Below are 20236 nucleotides of genomic sequence, written 5' to 3'. Positions count from 1 at the left end.
AGCCGGGGCTACTCTTCGTTGCAGTGTGCAGGCTTCTCATTGCGGTGTCTTCTTTTGTTGCAGAGCATGGGCTCTAGATGTGCGGGCTTTGGTAGTTGTAGCACAAGGGCTCAGTAGTTGTGGCTTGCAGGGTCTAGAGTGCAGGCTCAGTAGTTGCAGCACATGGGCTTAGTTGCTCCACGGCACATGGGATCTTTCCAGACCAGGGCTCAAACCCATGTTCCCTGCATTGGCAGGAGGATTCTTTTTTTTTTTTTGGTGGTACACGGGCCTCTCACTGTTGTGGCGTCTCCCACCGTGGAACACAGGCTTCAGACACACAGGCTCAGCGGTCATGGCCCACGGGCCCAGCCGCTCCGCAACGTGGGATCCTCCCAGACCGGGGCACAAACCCATGTCCCCTGCATTGGCAGGCGGACTCTCAAACACTGCACCACCAAAGAAGCCCAGCAGGCGGATTCTTAATCACTGCACCACCAGGAAAGTTCCAGCAGGGAATATTTATTATCTCCATTCTACATCCAAGGAAACTGAGGCTCAGAGAAGTGAAGTGATTTGCACAATATCACAAAACAATTTAGAGGCAAACCAAGAATAGTTCAACTTACTGGACTCCTGGTCATGCTTTTCCCTGTTCCCGGATGGTCCAAAGCTTCTACAGTTCCCTCTCCAACCCTCCCACCCCAAGAAACTCACCAGTTTATTAATGCATCATAGTATGCATTGTGATGTGTGTTGAAACACGAGCCCACCTGCCTTGGTTGAAATTGTCCTGAAATCAGAACCTGGACAAGGACTCTGGTGTGGGCGGTCTTTTGGGAGGGGATCCCAGGAAGCAGGAATAAGAGTGTAGAGACAGTGAGATGAAGAAGGAGAAAAGCTGATTACAGATGTAACAACTGGGGCTCAGTCCTGCTGGGGGTCCTCCAGAGAACCATGTGAAATGCACTTCAGATTTCCCTCCAAAGGATGGCAGCTGGGGTATTGATCTGCCAACTCCTGCCCCCATTGGTTGAGGATGTCTCACAAGAGCTTTGCCCCTGCATTTCCAGGTTGAGTGAGATCCTGTGGCTTCAGAAGATGCCCCAAGGCAAAGAAGTAAAGAGCCGTGGCAGTGCTGGAAGTGGGAATGCTGGAGACAGGGTGCACCGGAACTCTCCTCCAAGGCGGCAGCTGAAATCAGAGGTGGGCTGAGTGGATGTGGCACCTGGACATCAAAGGGTCTGCTTCACCACCGTTAAGATGGTTGGGGGTCAAGGAAAAAAATGACATGAAGAGCAGGCAGGACAGTCAGTGAGTAGTTGGATGAGAAGACGCATGAGGGGTGGCAAATATGGGGGGTGGGGGGTGTGAACTAGTGGTGGGAGGAGTGTTTGGCTTTTACCTAGATTCTCTTTCAAGAAAGAGTCCAGGATCTGGATTGAGAAGATCAGGGCTTAAGTCGCAGAGCTGCTAGGATCCAGCTGTTTCACTTGGACAAGTTCTTGACCTTTCTGTAAATAGGAATAGTAATTCTGCCTGCCTCAAATATTACACAGTGATGTTCTGAAGGTCAAACTGAGCTAATACAGAGAGCTTTGTAGGCTGTGATGGACCACACAAATGAGCTGCTGTTGTTGTTACGGAAAGTGGTATAAGTGCTGCTTGGGCTGTAAATCTCATCTCCTCAACTTCCATGCAATCAACACATAACTTCCCCATTTCTAATAGATAGTGCAATTTTAGTCTACAATGTGCTAATTCTCTTTACCCATGGTCTTGCTTACTTTTGTTATTTATCCTCACTTATCCTTGTTAAATTGCTTCAAATATTGCTTGTATCACACTTGTAGACACTGGAGTAGAAAATGGTAGAATTCACACAAAGACCAAGTTGGCAATGTCTATCAAAATGATAAGGACATTTACCCTTTGGGCCAGCAAAACCACTTCTAAGAATTTATTCTCCTGATTATCTTCATAAACATGAAATACTTAAGTACAAAATTATTTGTTTCAGTACTTTTTGTAATAGCAAAAGATTGGAAACAGCATAAACATTTACAGTAGGGTATGGGTTAAATAAACCATGGTACCTCCATAGAGTGGGATCCCATGCAGCTGTTACAATAATAATAATAATAATAATAATAATAAAAAATCCAGAAACTCTGTATGTTTTAATATGGAAGAACCCTAGAATATATTGTTAGGTGATAAAAGCAAGGTTCAGAGCACTTTATAAAGTATGCTATTTGTATATGGAAGGGAAAAACCCAAATATACAAGAAAATAATAAAAATGATTACCAGAGAAGGCCAGAAGCTGAGGAACGAAGTGGGCAAGGACAGGGGTGAGAATGAGCTTGTTCAATGTATGACTTTTTATTCATTTTGATATTTGACCCAATGTATCATCTACCTAAAAATAATTAAAAATGGAAACAAACAAAACCAAGACTAGTTCTCCCCTGGGTTTCTTTTATCAAATAAATACTGGAAAAGGTAGCTAGGAAATAGAATCTGATTTGGTTTACCAGATGACTGACGACATAACTGAAATTCTAATAACAAAGGGTGTGGGGTAAACTGACAATCACTTAATACACTAGCGCTCTGCTATTATTAGGATCTCTGATAGAAATGACCAAAAAGTGCTCCAGCCAAACCCACTGATTGTGGAAAGAGGGTGGAGAGCTCACTTAAGGTTTATTATCATTATTATCATAGCATTATTATGATTATTTATCAGGAGTTTTGTAGACTTTACCTCATTTGGTCCTCCCCCAAAACACTGGGAGGTATTTACCATCATCATCATCATTTCCACTTTACAGAAGTGAAAACTAATCTTGGAGAGGCTAAATAATTTCCCCAAAGCCACAAAGTGCTGCTGAGATTCAAAACAGGCTTGTTTACATTATGAGAGAGAAAAAAAGTATCAGATGCAAATCCAATTTACCTACCCAGCTATTTGTTTTCTAACAAGTGTTTAGCGAGCATCTATTAAGTGGCAGACACTGTAGTAGATCCTTGTGACATATCCAGCAGATTAACCTTCTTTAAACATAGACTAGATGCTTTTTAGAGATTGTTCTGGGAGTTCTCTGTCTATTTGCCGTTCTGTAGAGGCTGTGGCTAGGCTAGCTGCTTGCAGTGGGAGAACGGATCAAGTTGGGCCTCTTTTTCTATCAGCTTTTCCCTTTATTGATGGTTAGTTAAGCCCCCAAGAATCAGGAGAAATAGTAGAGCCCACAATATTGGCTCAAGATGCAGATATCCCAATATGCAGCTCAGTGAGTGTCCTATTCTCTGGTCAGTCAGTCCTTGGGGAGGAGGAGCTAGTAAGAGCAGCAAAAGAGGTCAGAGGTGAAAATGCGAGGAGGGGGCAGAGCAGAGGGGCCCCCCTTACCACCTCCATCTGGCTCATTCACACACTCATATCTGAGCAACATTTCTGTTCGACTCTCAGAGAAATATAAATAGTGAAATCTCCCAAATCTCAGAGAGAACTATTTTATATTTTTATTAACCATCTTAAAAACGGATTGCCAGGGAAACTCCAAGATTTTGGTAAAATATGATGCCAATTAACCATCAAGTAGAAGTGACATTTTGAAGGCTGTGCCTCAAGAATTTGGTTAAAGAAATTCTCCTGCTTACGTGCAGCCCATAGGACTGAAAGGTGACTTTTTCTGAACAGCTTCTTTGCTCCAAATACTGAGAAATCTGGGGGAAATCTACCACACTGCATTATATCCATTTACAAAGCAACTGACAGCATTTCATAGTTTGTCAATAAGAGAATGTGCAGCAGAGCCTGTCTAATCTAGGACATTTCCCACGTGGTACAGCTTTTAAAAGTCTGAGATATCTGACTTCCTTGGGTATGTTATTCCCAGGACCCCTCCCACTCAAGCTAGATTCAGTTCCAACCTGTCTTTACTGTTTCCCTGATTCTATTTTCCATACAGGTACTGAGGTCAGGGAATTAGGAGTCACAGGGAAGACAATAGTCAAGGTAGACAACTGTTCAAGGGAGGAGACCTAATAATAATCAAAGGCAGCACATTGAAAGTCCATCAAAACCAGAGTCATATGGGAGTGGTTCAGATTCCCAAGTCATGTTCATTTTTATTAAAGACCTTTCAGTTCTCTTCAGACCCTAATAAGCAGGATGGGGCAATGCCCTTCAGAACGTTACAACTTTTAGACAGCTGCATATATTAATGAAGTTAGAACACACCCTCACACCCTACATAAAAATAAACTCAAAATGGCTTAAAGACTTAAATATAAGACATGACACCATAAAACTCCTAGAAGAGAACATAGGCAAAACGTTCTCTGACATAAATCATAGCAATGTTTTCTTAGGTCAGTCTCCCAAGGCAACAGAAATAAAAGCAAAAATAAACAAATGGGACCTAATGAAACTTATAAGCCTTTGCACAGCAAAGGAAACCATAAAAAAAATGAAAAGACAACCTACAGACTAGGAGAAAATATTTGCAATGATGTGACTGACAAGGGCTTAATTTCCAAAATACACAAACAGCTCATACAACCTAATAACAGAAAAACAAACAACCCAATCCAAAATATGGGCAGAAGATCTAAATAGACATTTCTCCAAAGAACACACAGATGACCAACAGGCACATGAAAAGATGCTCAACATCGCTAATTATTAGAGAAATGCAAATCAAAACTACAATGAGGTATCACCTCACACCAATCAGAATGACCATCGTTAAAAGGCCTACAAATAACAAATGCTGGAGAGGGAGTAGAGAAAAGGGAACCCCCCTGCACTGTTGGTGGGAATGTAAATTGGTGCAGTCACTGTGGAAAACAGCATGGAGGTTCCTCAAAGAACTAAAATTAGAGTTGTCATATGATCCATCAATCCCACTCCTGGGCAAATACCTAGACAAAACTATAATTCAAAAAGATACATGTACCCCTATGTTCACAGCAGCACTATTCACAATAGCCAAGATATGGAAACAACCTAAATGTCCGCTGACAGAGGAATGGATAAAGAAGATGTGGTACATATATACCATGGAATACTACTCAGCCATTAAAAGGAATGAAATAATGCCATTTGCAGCAACATGGATGGACCTAGAGATTATCATACTAAGTGAAATAAGTCAGAAAGAGAAAGACAAATACCATATGTTATCACTTATATGTGGAATCTAAAGTATGACGCAAATGAACTTATCTACAAAACAGAAACAGACTCACAGACATAGAGAACAGACCTGTGACTGCCAAGGACGAGGGGGGTCAGGGAGGGATGGATTAGGAGTTTGGGATTAGCAGATGCAAACTATTATATATAGGATGGATAAACAACAAGGTCCTACTGTCTAGCATAGGGAACAGTATTAAACATCCTGTGATGAACCATATGGAATAGAACACGAAAAAGAATGTATATATACATCTGAATCATTTTGCTGTATAGCATAAATTAATACAACGTTATAAATCAACTATCAATAAAACAAATCTTTACAAAATAAAAAAATTTCAAAAAGAACTTTACAACTAAAAGAGCATGTGTAGGGTGCATCACACATTAGGATGTGTGACAGAAACTCTGGTGCTCACCCATACCTAGTTCTCCTCTCTTTGGGGGCATGTGGGTGGGTTTCACGTTCTTGCTCTCCTGGCGGTTAGGCAGACCATGTGATTAGTGCTGGTCAATGGGCTGCAACTGAGGTGTCATTCACCAGGGTTGAAAGTTTATTTGCTGGGTGAGGAACTTCAGCCCTCTTTTCTCCTACCATGATGATCTTGGAAGCCTGTGTAGGGAGAGTCATAAGAGTATCTGGTACCACTGAGCCACCATATGGAGGACAGCTGCCCAGGGAGTTTTCTAGATTCAAAGAGGACTTTGTGTGAGTGAGAAGGAAACGTTTATTGTTAAGCCCCTGAGACATTCATGTTGTTATTGCAGCTTCACCTAGCTTATCCTAACTGGCACAGTGTGGGCTTTTAGCTTGCTATAGCTAGAGTCAACTCTCAAAATGAACTGAAATCACACAGAATATTAGAAGTTAAAATCTCAGCCACCATCCCACAGCGTTCATAAAGAATAATCAAAATATCAGTTGCCATCATTAATAATTACTCCCACAAGGTAAGCAGGGAGGCACTAATTTCCATTTGAGTTAGTGGCATCTCTGTTGGTGGGAATGGAAGGAAGATACCAATTTTAGTGAATCTGAGGAATAAAGAATCTAAGTTTGTTGTGCCATAATTAAAATTTTATGTTTTGTTTAGCAATAGACTCATGAAATGACTTAAAAACAAGTCTTGGACTTCCCTGGTGGTGCAGTGGTTAAGAATCCGCCTGCCAGTGAGGGGACACGGGTTCCAGCCCTAGTCTGGGAAGATCCCACATGCCGCGGAGCAACTAAGCCCGTGCGCCACAACTACTGAGCTTGCGTTCCAGAGCCCCCAAGCCACAACTACTGAGCCCACGTGCCTATAGCCCATGCTCCGCAACAAGAGAAGACACCGCAATGAGAAGCCCGCGCACCGTAACGAAGAGTAGCCCCTGCTCGCCACAACTAGAGAAAGCCCGCGCGCAGCAACAAAGACCCTATGCAGCCAAAAATAAATACATTTATTGTTTTTAAGTCTTAAATTGTGTTGTAACTTTTGAATCATTACTTCCTCCTCCTTTTCCCCCCTACCTTTTCCTTGTATAGTGCATTACAAAAGTTTTCTATCCTCGGCTCAAGAAGCTAGAACTGTGGATCAGTCAGGATGTTTTTGGCTGAAAGTAGCAAAAACCTCCCAACCCAAACTAGCTGAAATAGTCACGATGTTAATTATCTCACACTACTGAGGCCCTGGGGGCTTTGTGGGGCTCCGGGCTAGCCCATCCAGCAGCTCAATCATGTTATCAAGGACTCAGATTATTTTCCAAAGCTGATAGCGAGGTAGTTCAGCAGATCCAGACACCACATCCATACGGGATGATATCCAGAAGAAAAGAGATGGTCTCAGCTTGTGTTTCTCATTTAAGAGAGGAAACATTTCCCAGAAGCTACTTCTTATTGGCCAGAAGTGGTTACATGCCCAATCCCGAAGCTATCACTGGTGAGAAGGATAAAATTGTCATGATTGGTTGAGAACAATTAGGCCAGGTTTAAAAAGGTGAGCATTTGGGTGGAATGGACGTTGGAGAGTCTATCACAGACATTATCTCTATTTCCATTTTGCAATCACAGAAACAGACGTTCTGGGTCATTTCTTCTTTTGATTCTCCTGAGTTGATCCCTTGTGTCTTAATTCTTCTATCACTACCAAGGTCAAGATTTTGCAATAACTTCCCATCTGCCTGCTTTGGCTCATTTTGTTTTTCTCCAGTCCACTGTACACATCTCCTGCTGAATGAAGTTTCTTAAAACCTGCTTCTCATGTTGTCACATCTTTATCTAATTACATCAAATGTCTCTCTCTTGCCACTGATTTTAGATGCAGACTTCTCTGGGTGCTTCTACCTGTCTGGGTGGTTTTATCACATGGACCCCCATCCACCACTAATAGGCAACCCACACTCTTCAAGTGGCTCTCCACACGGCTTCCCTCACCAAACACATCATTCCCTGCTTCCGTACTTCTGTGTTGTATCTCCCATCTTGAAGAACATCCTATTTCACTGTCTCTGTCAGTCCAAACCCTTCGCTTTCTTTAACCATCTCAGACTCACCTTCTTCATGAAGGTTTTCTTGGTTAACTCCAGCCCACGCTGGCCTCTCCTCCCTGAATTCTTATTTCAGGTATAGCGAACACCATAACTGATTCTTAGTATGTGTTGAGCTGCTCTCCCCAAATAAATGAAGCATGTCCTGAGAGCAGGTACTATTCCTCTGCTTCGTTTCTGTCCCACACCATCTTTGCACATCTGTCACACCTGATGGATCCTTCAATCAGCAAGCAATGACTGAGACCTGCTCCTCATGGCTACACTGTGACATTAGCACAGATGGAATCAAACCATCTGATCCTATTGGAAAAATTAACATCATATGCACATTTTGCTACTCATATGGGACAGAGAGAGGTCCCCTCTGAGTAAGTTAAGCTTAGAAACAGGACTGGGAGTTGAGTTTTGTATCTGGATGTTTCTAGCCCACTTTTGATAACTCAAACCTGTATACCTGTTGAGAAGGCCATGCTTTTGGAATTGCATTCCAGAAAAAATCCAGAAGGTTGACAAGCATTTGGTTTAGCCTCTTCAACAACAGAGTTCCAGTCATGCATATGTACATTTGTATGTACCATCTTTTGTTTATAAAAAAATGACTTGAACCTCAATTCTTTTTGTTTTTTAATGGGGAAATGTTCATAGACACATTCATGCCCACCTGCTATTCCCCCTTGCAAACAGTGATATGCATTTGGTGGTCTGGACAAGGCCTGCAAACAAGTACCATTGAAAAGAGAGAAGGAAAGTGTCCCTTAGAGGAATCGGATTGCTCCCCTACACTGTGCTATGTGCAGCAGACCCTGTAAGGCCCTCTGGGCACTGGGCTGCTTGTGCTGTATGTGACTGTGTGTGATGGGAATTAACACCTAATTCTATGCCCTAGCTTTATTGCTGAGGTCCATAATGAGTCAGTATAATTAAGCACCGTTTGCCTGGTTAGTTAGTTCCGGTGTCTAAATCTGTCACAAGAAAGTAGGTGATGTTAAACAAGTTTGGATTAGAACCTTCTGGAGCCAATGCCAATGCAGACAGCTATATTAATCACATGGGAGGTTATCTTATTTGAGATTTTCTATGCACCTCTGAGTTAGTGTTTCATCCATCAAGGGCTTGCTGAAGACATCTGTAAACTTTGATTTATTGCACTGTTCCTGGTACAGAATTAAATAGCATTATACTCAAATATATTGGCTTAATTGACAGGTAGAGATTTAATCCTGTTAATTACCTAGCCAGCTTGAAAGCTTCCATTAACCCCTTGCTGAATCGGGGAGATTCAGAAGAGGTATCTCAGCATCTATTTTGGGCTCAGGTAAAATGCATCATTGTCCTTCCTCTTCAAAGAGTTTACTCTCTCCAGCCCCAGTTTGTGAGTGAACATGCATACCCATGAGACAAGTGTGGCACATCGGGGTAGCCCCCTGTCTGACTCCAAAGACAGCATTCCTTTAGGTAAATGATATCAGGAGGTTTGTAGTCACAATCTCTCCTGGCTTTGCATTTTTATGTGAGCATCTATTACGATAACGTGTGAAAGTTGTTCATGCATTTATTTATTCAACACACTTTTATTGAGCACTTACTATGTTTAGGGACTTTGCTTGGCTGGAAGGAACAAAAATATATGTAAAGACAGTTGAGACCCTCAAGAAACTTACATCATTTATAAATCATAAAGTGCTCTGCAAACCTATAGGACACTCATTAATGACGATAATCCATGCTGCTATAATGCATACTAAAACGTTATCCATACCAGAAAATGTAAGTGTAGCTAAACTTTATCTTTCTAGAACCAGTACTTCTAACAAAGGACAACAGGTGGAAATTTCGAACACTGTGGGAAAAAGACCACAGAAGACATTCGAAGGAGGCAGATTTTTCTGGAACTTTTTAACTCATCCATCACAAAGCAGCTATGTTCTCTTCCTGCACTCATGACAGGACCCCACCAATGGAGCCACCTGCTAAGCTTCTCTACTCCTCAGGTCAACTGATGTGCTCTCTGTTCCTGGTCACTGTGCTAGGTGTGGAGCGCACAGAGAGAGAAGACTTCTCTACCTTCTTGGAGCTCACAGTCTAGTGGAGACAAGAGAGTAGTAAGAGGATTGTGATGGAGGGTCCCACGGGGGGCTCTCGGAGCCCAGAGTGGACATGCTTAGCCTGGGAGGATTCAAGGAAGGCTTCTTGGAGGAGGAACTCTCTGAATTGGGTTTTAACAAATGCTTAACAGTTATCCCGTTAAATAGAGAAGGGTGTGTAAGGAGAGCAAGTTAGAGAGTGGCAGTTTGCACGACATGAGTAACCTGGCCAAAGGCACAGAAGAGTGAATCCAGAGTCCTCCCAGGAAGCCATAAGAACTTACTGTTTGTAAATTAAATGCAATGAGTAGCCTCGGTTGGGACTGGGTAAGGGCTATGTCATGAGGGTCCTGTAGGCCAGGCTAGGAATGTGGTGCTCAGGAGCCAGCAGAACATTCCAAGCAGGCAAGTAAAATAGTTGGGGTTTCTAAAATTGGTCTATCCAGCGATCAACCTAGTGGGAGAGTGGAGAATTTATTCATGTTTCTCAACCTGAATAACTTTTAAGGGAAAAAAATTTTTCTTGTACACTGCAATAGCACTTAGTGGATCAAGGTCCATGAAATTCATGATGCCTTTTAAAAATTCATTTTTATATAATTTCACACTTACAAACAAATTGTGAGACAGACCAAGAACTCCCATATAACCTTTACCCAGATTCACCAATTGTTAACATATTGTTGACATTTTGCCCCATTTGCTCATCTATCAATCTATCTACCAACCTACTACAGACACACACACACACACACACACACAAACACACACACGTTCACTGAGCCATTTGAAAGGTGTTTGCAGCCTTTATTCACATTCATAATTACTCCAACGTCTATTTCCTAGAGATAAGAACTTTCTCTTTTTATAACAAATATTTATCAAAAATCAGGAAATCTGACATTGATACAATACGATTATCTAATCCAATCTTGCTAGTTATCCTAATAATGACTCATGATAATTTTAAGAATTGTGATGTAAAAAAAGAAATGTAATTTTATGCAAATATCTTCCATTGGCAAATTATTACTGAAACAGAAATTAATCTTTATAATAATAAATGCTTTTAGATTATCATAAAAATAAAAGGACAGAATTTTAAGACTCTTCCTAGAACTCATGGATTTCTGGATCCATATTTGAGGAAAATTGTTGGAAGCCAAGGTGGAGACAGGAAGAGCTCTATTCATCATGAAAGCGTAGACTGTCTTTTACTGTTTGCACTAGTCAGAGCATCAGAAAATTGAGCAGTGGGAGAGCAGAGGTCCCAACTCTGTTCAGCAAAGTTAAGTGCAAAAAGCCTGAAGGACCTAGGAACCAGGGAAGGGATTCTGTACATTGACACTCAAGCCAAATACAGAGCAGGAAAGGGGCAGAGAGTAAGGCCAACAATACTCGCATGTCCTTTCTCTTATCAGGCACCAAGTCTGGGATAAACAGAGAGAAAGAGAAAACATGGGGAGAAAGAAGGATGCGATTTCCATGGCTCAGTGGGAGGGCAGTTCTCTGAAATCAGAGGAAAATTTTAATGGGTAATGTGATATTGTTAGTAGTATGTAAGAAGATATGGGCTCTACAAAACGGAATAAAGTAATGGGAGAAGCTGAGATGAAAAGGCAACAGGGTGAAATAAAACGGAGACAGTGGAGATAGGCTTGCAGGGAAATGAAAGGCAAAATTATTTATTTATTTGTTTATTTATTTATTCATTCATTCATTCATTTTAAAAGAATTTTTAAAAATTCACTTTGGAGGCAATAAAGGACAGAATTGAAACTGTGGAAAATAGGCTCAGTGATGGGGCAGATCTTTACTAAATTTAAAAGCCTTAGTTGTTCCAGGCACATTCAGGAGCCAGAGAGAACCATGATCACTGAGACTTTAATAAAACCTCTTAGTCTTTGATGAGGGAGGCAATATAAATAAGGACAAAGGGAATGTCCAATAATAGATCTACTTCAAAGCTTGTACGTTTCAACAGCATTCTATCAAGCATCTATGCTGCATTACCAATGCTGAACTTAAATACAAGACGGTAATGACAAACTCAATAAATTCAGATGAGTGGAAATTATGTGGATTGAAAACATAATGCAGAAACTTTGGCATCACATTCTGGCTTACTAACTGAACCTTGGTTCCTTAGTCTGTAAGATGTGAGGATTAATAATACCTACCTTCTATGCGTATTGTGAGGAGAAAATGAGTTTTACCAAGCTTATTATAGTGGTTGGCACATAATAGGCACTCAATACATAGTAGCTAATGGTAATTTTACTATTGTTATTATTTTTTGGTCACATCCTCTTTTACCCCAAGTAAAAGTTTAAAGAGAAAAATAATAAAATAGATCAACTATGAAGATACAAAGTCTAATGGAAGGCAGCTAAAGCACTACCAATAGGTAAACTAAGACTCAAACAGTTTTTTTATTTTGTAAAAAAAAAAAAAAGAATAATAAGAATGCAAAGAAATGATACAAAGAAATGGAAAGGTGTCTTGTCCTCTTGGATTGGAAGAATAAATATTGTTAAAAATGCCCATATGATGCAAGAGGGAAGAGATATGGGAACATATGTATATGTATAACTGATTCACTTTGTTGTAAATCAGAAACTAACACACCATTGTAAAGCAATTATACTCCAATAAAGATGTTAAAAAAATGCCCATACTACTTAAAGCAATCTACAAATTTAGTACAATCTCTATCAAAATGCCTATGGCATTTTTTCAGAGAACTAGAACAAATAATCCTAAAATTCATGCAGAACTACAAAAAAGACCCCGAATTGCCAAAGCAATCTTGAGAAAAAAGAACATAGCTGGAGGTATCACCCTCTCAGACTTCACACTACACTACAAAGCTACAGTAATTAAAACAGCATGGTACTGGCACAAAACACACACACATAGATCAATGGAACAGAAGAGAGAGCCCAGAAACAAACCCACGCACTTATGGTCAATTAATCTACCACAAAGGAGGTAACAATATACAGTGGAGAAAAACAGTCTCTTCAGTAAGTTACTGGACAGCTATATGTAAAGCAATGAGATTAGAACATTTCCTCACACCATATACAAAAACAAACTCAAAATGGATTAAAGACCTAAATGTATGACATGATACCATAAAATTCCTAGAAGAGAACATAGGCAGAACACTCTTTGACATAAATCATAGCAATATTTTCTTGGATCTGTTTCCCAAGACAAACAAAAAAAAGCAAAAATAAACAAATTGAATCTAATTAAACTTAAAAGCTTTTGCACAGCAAAGGAAACCATTGACAAAATGAAAAGACAACCTACAGATGGGAGAAAATATTTGCAAATGACATGACTGGCAAAGGGTTAATATCCAACATATATGAATAGTTCATACAACTCAATGTCAAAAAAACAACCCAATCAAAAAATGGGCAGAAGACCTGAATAGACATTTTTTCCAAAGACATACAGATGGCTAACAGGCACATGAAAAAATGCTCAATGTTGCTAATTATTAGAGAAATGCAAATCAAAGCCACAATGAGGTATCACCACACATCTGTCAGAATAGCTATCATCAAAAAAGTCTACAAATTACAAATGATGGTGAAGATGCAGAGAAAAGAGAACCCTTGTACACCATTGGTGGGAATGTAAATTGGTGCAGCCACTATGGAAAACAATATGGAGGTTCCTCAAAAAACTGAAACTAGAACAACCATATGATCCAGCAATTCCACTCCTGGGTATATATCTGGAAAAAACAAAAACACTAATTCAAAAAAATACATGCACTCCAATGTTCATAGCAGCACTATTTACAATAGCCAAGATATGGAAACGACCCAAGTGTCCATCAACAGACAAATGGGTAAAGAGGATGTGGGGAAAAAAATATGTATGTATACATACACACACACACACACACACACACACACACACACACACACACTGGAATATTACTTGGGCATAAAAAGAATGAAATTCTGCCACTTGCAGCAACATGGATGGACCTAGAGAATATTATGCTTAGTGAAATAGGTCAGAGAAAGACAAATACTGTATCACTCATACATAGAATCTAAAAAGTAAAACAAACTAATGTATAAAGCAAAACAGAAACAGACTCACAGATATAGAAAACAAACTAGTGGTTACAGTGGAAGAGGAAAAGGGGGAGAAGCAAGATGGGATTAAAATGTACAAACTACTATGTATAAAATGGATAAGCAACAAGGACATAGTGTACAGCACAGGGAATTATACCCATTATCTTGTAATAACTTTTAATGAAGTATAATCTGTAAAAATACTGAATCATTCTGCTAGACACCTAAAACTAATATGATATTTATAAATTAACTATACTTCAATTAAAAAAATAAATAATAAGATTAAAATAAATGTTAGGAAAACACAAGGAATAAAATGGCAGAGATAAAAGCAGAAATCACTTTTTTAAAAAAATAGCATAAAATTAGTATAGTTTTGGAGGTGTATATTCACTACTTATAAATTTAAGTTTTAAAAAGATGGAGACATATGCATACTTCTATATAACAGGGCTGAATACTGTAAAAATGTTACTTTTTCCCAGATTAGTTTATCAATTTATTAAAAACCCAATCAATATGCTGATGGGACTATTTTTGGGAAATTGGCAATGTAATTACACGGTTCATCTGGAGAACAGGTGAGAGTAGCTAAGAACGTTTTGAAAACATTCTAATAATATTAAATTCATCAGAACAGTCTAGATTCAGAAGAAAAGCTTTTTTGAGAGCAGAGCGAGAAGGGTCCTTCTCACTTTTTATCAGTATAAAAAGGACTTTATTCAACCTGATACCTTATTAAAGTACTAATTGTCATTAATCTAGAACTCACACCTACTCAGCCCCAGCTCTAGATATTTTTGCCTCTTTGATGCACAGACCTCCGAATCAAATAACAGAAAGACAGGTTGAAAATAAATTGCTCAATGTCCCTCAACGAGCCCAGAAAAACAGTGAAACCCTAGATCATAAATATCTCTGGATCTTATTCAAGTGGAATCATATGTGTTTATTGAATTTTGTTATTTATTTTAAAAAATCTATTTTAATCGCAAAAGGGATATGGCATGCACAAGCCATTTCAACTCCTTTTGTTTATTTTCAGTCCATAGGTTTTTCTCATCTTCAGGCTTGGAAGATTGGGAAGGTCATGTTCAAATTTTAACTTTATTGCTCAAGGACAAACACTACCACTTGTAAACAATTTCTAAGGTGACTGCCAGAATGCTTCTCAGATAGGTTTTGTTTTACACTTAAGGTCTAAAAATAAAGCAGGTTGCTTTCATCCACCATCTGAAGGAAAGGATAGGAGTTTTGATGATCGGGGGTGTGGCTTGGGGAAACTGCTGAGTGGGCTTGACTAGGCTCAGGACACCTGGGGCTAGTAGAATAAAGGTGGGACAGAATGCACAAGTTCCCTCCAACCTTCCTAAAATTACAAGTGTTATACGGAAAGATGGGGAGTCCCAAAGTCTGGGGGAGTAGTACAACAATCAAATGGTAGTATCAGTGCTGATTTCAAATACTCCGAACCGTAACCAGGCCATGGGTTAAGAAAATGTGTTCTAGAGTCAAAAAGACCATGAAATTAGCCCCAGTTCCTCCACTTGTTAGCAGTCTAATGTTAAACAAGTCCCTTAAACACAGACTCCCACGTTCCTGGTCTCTACATCAGGTATTACACGCATCTAGACAATATTACTTGGCATAAAAGACTGTGGTCATTGTAAGTCTAAGTTTCTCATCATAGGGTGGTAGAAAATGAGTTGAAAATACATAAATGTGATAGGCAAAAGGAATTCCAACAGGCGAAGTACGGGATATAATGTTTTCACTGTATGCATGTGATGGGGCAGGAAGAGAGAATATAAAAATAATAAAGATTAAAAATTATATGACATACACTATGGGGGAAAACGATACATATTAATGCTGGTTTAAAAATACTAATAAACCCACAGAAGAGAAAATCCATAGGAGTTTGGTGTAAAGAAGAAAAGGCAGGTAGAGTGGATGGTCCAGAGAAGCACTGGCAAGTCAGCTTTGGGAGGAAGAAATGTTGCTGATGCTAAAACATCCAGCCTTTGAGAAGCCAGCTAGGACATCATTCCTGTGTGCTGGGGAGGACACAGAGTTGTGGGGATGAAGGGGAAGATGGCATGAGGTCAGAGGGTCCTGCTGTACCTGGGTGACCTCTGTCTGGTGGCTCCCATGCACGTGGGAAGGCTCAAACAACCTTGAGCAGTGGGAGAGAGTCAGGCATAGACCAAAGGGTCTCGGTGAACTCAAGTACAAGATTTGTAACCATGCGCACAAACCTATATACACTCTTTATGCCGATTCCCATGCAGATCGTTAGATGAAATAAATTGGTATTGACACCAAGTAAAGCTTACAACAGCACTGAACTTTCAACTCTCTTCCAGTAGATTTCTTATCTTTCCCAATTTGTGGCTCATCTATTTTCAACGTAAAGAGATTAGAAGGATATTGATGACAACATAATGAGTGTGGAGTAAGGGGAAGAAAGGGCTCTACCTCACACTTTGTAAAAATGATTATACGATTGAGCAGGCTACAAAGCCACTGGCTTGATCTGAGGTTTATAGAAACAGGACTTTTAACCATATAGAAGTAGCTTTTAGCATCCATCATGCAAAGGTCCCAAGATCGTAGCTCACATGAATCAAGAGTTGACTGGGAGGCGTGGGAAAGATGGAGGGATAAGGAATTTGTTATGAAAATTCGTGAGTATCTTTAATCAGAGATGGAACTAACTCTGCCTTTTCCTGGATCAGCAAAAAAGAAGCTTTGTCTCTATACCTGTGTCCCACAGAGAGGAAGAAGAGAGAGAGACAGGATAGCATTAGAGAAGGAAAAAGAGGGCCAAGATAGCCAAGCTCTCTTTCCTCACACTTTGAAGTTATTCTTAAATAAACTTGAGCAAGACAAGCCACACTGCTATGTGCCATGGAAGACAAACTGACAAAGCACATGTTTCATTTGACGGATTATTTCCCATTCGTGACAGAAATCTAGCAGAGAGACCCCAATGGGTCCCCTTGCTATCCCCTGCTGAGAACCTAGGGCAGTTAATCTTTCTAAAGCTCAAATTCCTCTCAGAATATTCCAGGCACCCTGGAGTGAGGGTGTCTCATGTGAATTCTATGCATTAGTTATCTTGGTTACACAGCATCGTTTTCCTTTTCCTATTCATTGGATGATGCCAGATTGGGTCAACTCCAAAAGCAACATCTAGGCATGAATTCTCCACCTAGGTCCCCACTGAGGCTGCCACTAGCTGATGTCTGATTTGAAGGCCTAACTATCTGAGCAAAGGAGTTTTCATGTGGCACTTCTGAAGTCCCTGGCGCTATCTTTCACCATTGCAGAGCTGCTGGGACCAGTATGGCGGTGTCTTGTGTTCTCAGAGCCCTGTGGTGATAATGATGAAAAACTCTGGGAGATTTGACTTGCTCTTTTATTGCAGAGCTCAGCCATGAGCACCTGGGGTCCAAGCCAGGAGGGGATGGTTTGTGTGACAGATGACTTACTCCACTCAGCTGCAGTTCTCCGGCACAATGAGATGAAAAAAACGCTATCCTCTTAGTAGCTGGTACAAGAATTTATCTTAGGAAGAGACTTGCCTTTCTGAGAAAAATGCCTTGATAAGCTCACGTGTGTAGTCAATTCCTTTGAAGCATAGGTGTCCTCTGGTGCCAAAGTTTCAGAGAAAGAGCCAAAGTTACTCTGCTTAAGAAAGCAAACCTTATTTATCTGTGTGTGTATTTTGTCTTGAAGATGGGAAAGAGGAGAGTAAAAAGGAGGAAGAATAAGATAACAAGACGGTGGGAGATCATGGGCTACACAGTAGGATTCTTCTTCACTAATATTATTGAAAACCATAAAATGCTTGGTTTGCTTGGATTTCTTATGGAAACCAGTGAATGGGGGCTGACCTTGTGTACATGCTGAGTCTGGGCAAAACAGAGGCCACAGAAACAGATAAAGGAAGGAGAGACAGGCCAGTTGCCATCTGCATAGCTATACCAGGTCCACTGTCTGAAATCAAACCTGTGCAGACTACCTGGTCCTTGATTATACAAACTGAACCCAAGGGGCACATCGCCCCATCAGGGCCCAGGACGAGCTCAGACAGGTTTTGTAGGTCAGGGTAGGTGCAGCTTAGGAACTACAGAACGACTCGGGCGCTACCGAAAATGGAAGCAAAACAGACCTCAACAAGCACCTCTTCTGACCTTCTTTGTAGTTCTGTCCCCTTCCCTCTTCCAGGAAGGGCCTCTATAGGCTCAGAGGAGTCTTGGCACCTGGACAGCTGCCGGTAACGAAATCTCTCCCGTTTCCAGTAAGCCCTCTACCTCTGCCCCAGTTTTCCCTTCTATTCCATTCCCTACCACTGCATGCATTCCGCACGCATTCAGTGAGCACCTACTCTGTGCCTAATGCTTCAGCAGGTGTACAGAAGTAAACAACACACAGTCTATGGGAAACAAATGCTCCATTTCTCTGCACCATTGGTGGGCTGAGCTCCAGGGGACTGACCCCTTATTCCTCCTTGCCTTGAGAGCACACTGTTGAAAATACAATGCTTTCGTCCAAAAAGGTTTTAATCATTTCTTCATCTTCAAGCTTAGTCTATCACAGAGATGAGTTTTGATTCTAGCATTTCTCACACACTTTCATTATTTTCTTATGTGCAGGTGCCTCCTGTGTTGGTTTTCTATTGCTGCTGAAACAGATTACCACTAACGTAATTGCTGAAAGCAGCACACATTTATTCTCTTACCGGTCTGGAGGTCGGTGTGGCTGTTACTTCTGGAGGCTTTGGAGAGAATCCTTTTTTTTTTTCACTTTTTCCAGCTTCTATAGGCTGCCATTTTCCTTGGCTCATGGCCCTGCAACACTCTGACCTCTGCTTCCATCATCACGTGACCTTTATGACTCTGACCCGCCTGCCTCCCTTATGTATGGATGCTTTTGGCTAATTAGACCCACCTGGCTAATTCAGGCTACTCTCCTCATCTCATGAGCCTCAATTTACTCACACCTGCAAAATCCCTTCTATCACTTAAGGCAACATATTCACATGTTCTGGGGATTAACATGTGGGCATCATTAGGGGGCTATTATTCAACCCACCACATTCCCTCAGTATAAAAAAAACCAAAAAAAAATTTTTTTTAAATAAAAAAGACTGCCTTTGTCACCCTGCCCCTTCTGGAGCTGTGCTTAGTCTCACAATGTCAGGTCCACAGCGGTCTATGGGTGGAAGACCAGTCTGCACAAGATGTTGAGGGGTCATCTTGGACATGAGGTGCAACTGAGAATTAAAAATGATAAAATCCGCTCTTCTTAAAATTAATTAATTAATTTAACAAACACAAAGAGCCTACCTTATATAGATGCTGTTCTAAGGCCTGGGGGAAATAGCAATGAGTGAAACAGAGGAGTCTTTGATACCACAGGGCTGATGAACTAGGAGAAAAATACAGAGGCTTTTTCAATGTCATATATCATTAGGGAATTGCAAATTAAAACAACCACAAGATATCATACACAGCTGTTAGAATGCTAAAATCCAAAACACTGACAATACCAAAGGCTGGTGAGCATTTGGGGCAACAGGAATTCCCACTGGTTGCTGGTGGGCAGGCAAGACGATACTGCCACTTTGGAAGACAGTCTGGTAGTTTCTTACAAAGTTAACCATATGCTTACTGTATGATCCAACCATCATGCTCCTTGGTATTTTCCCAAAGGAGTTGAAAATTATATCCACATAAAACCCTGCACACAAATGTTTATAGCACCTTTATTCATAATTGCCCAAAACTGGAAGCAACCACAATGTCCTTCAACAGGTGAATGGATAAACAAACTGTGATCCACTCATACAATGAAATATTATTCCGTGATTAAAAAAAAAATAAATGAGCTATTAAGCCACCAAAATGACATGGGGGAATCTTAAATGCATATTGCTAAGTAAAAGAAGCCAGTCTGCAAGACTACATATTGTATGATTCCAACTGTATGACATTCCGGAAAAGACAAAACTTTAGAGACAGAACAGAGATCAGTGGTTACCAGGGATTTGGGGGGAGGAGGAGAGATGAATGCGTGGTGCACAAGGGTTTTTAGAGCACTGAAACTATTTGTATGATACCTCAGTGGTATGTAACGGTGGATACATGACCTTATGCATTTGTCGAAACCCATAGAACTGAACAACACAAAGAGCGAACCCTAATGTAAACTATGAATTTTATGTACCTTCTGCTCAATTTTTCTGTAAACCTTAAACTGTTCTAAACATAAAGTCTATTCATTTGAAAAGGCATAGTATGTTGGATGACGTCATGTGCTATG

The sequence above is a fragment of the Kogia breviceps genome, chromosome 9, assembly GCF_026419965.1.
Source record: "Kogia breviceps isolate mKogBre1 chromosome 9, mKogBre1 haplotype 1, whole genome shotgun sequence".
Lineage (NCBI taxonomy): Eukaryota > Metazoa > Chordata > Mammalia > Artiodactyla > Physeteridae > Kogia > Kogia breviceps.
The sequence above is the reverse complement of the archived record's forward strand: the minus strand, read 5'-3'. Positions refer to the sequence as shown.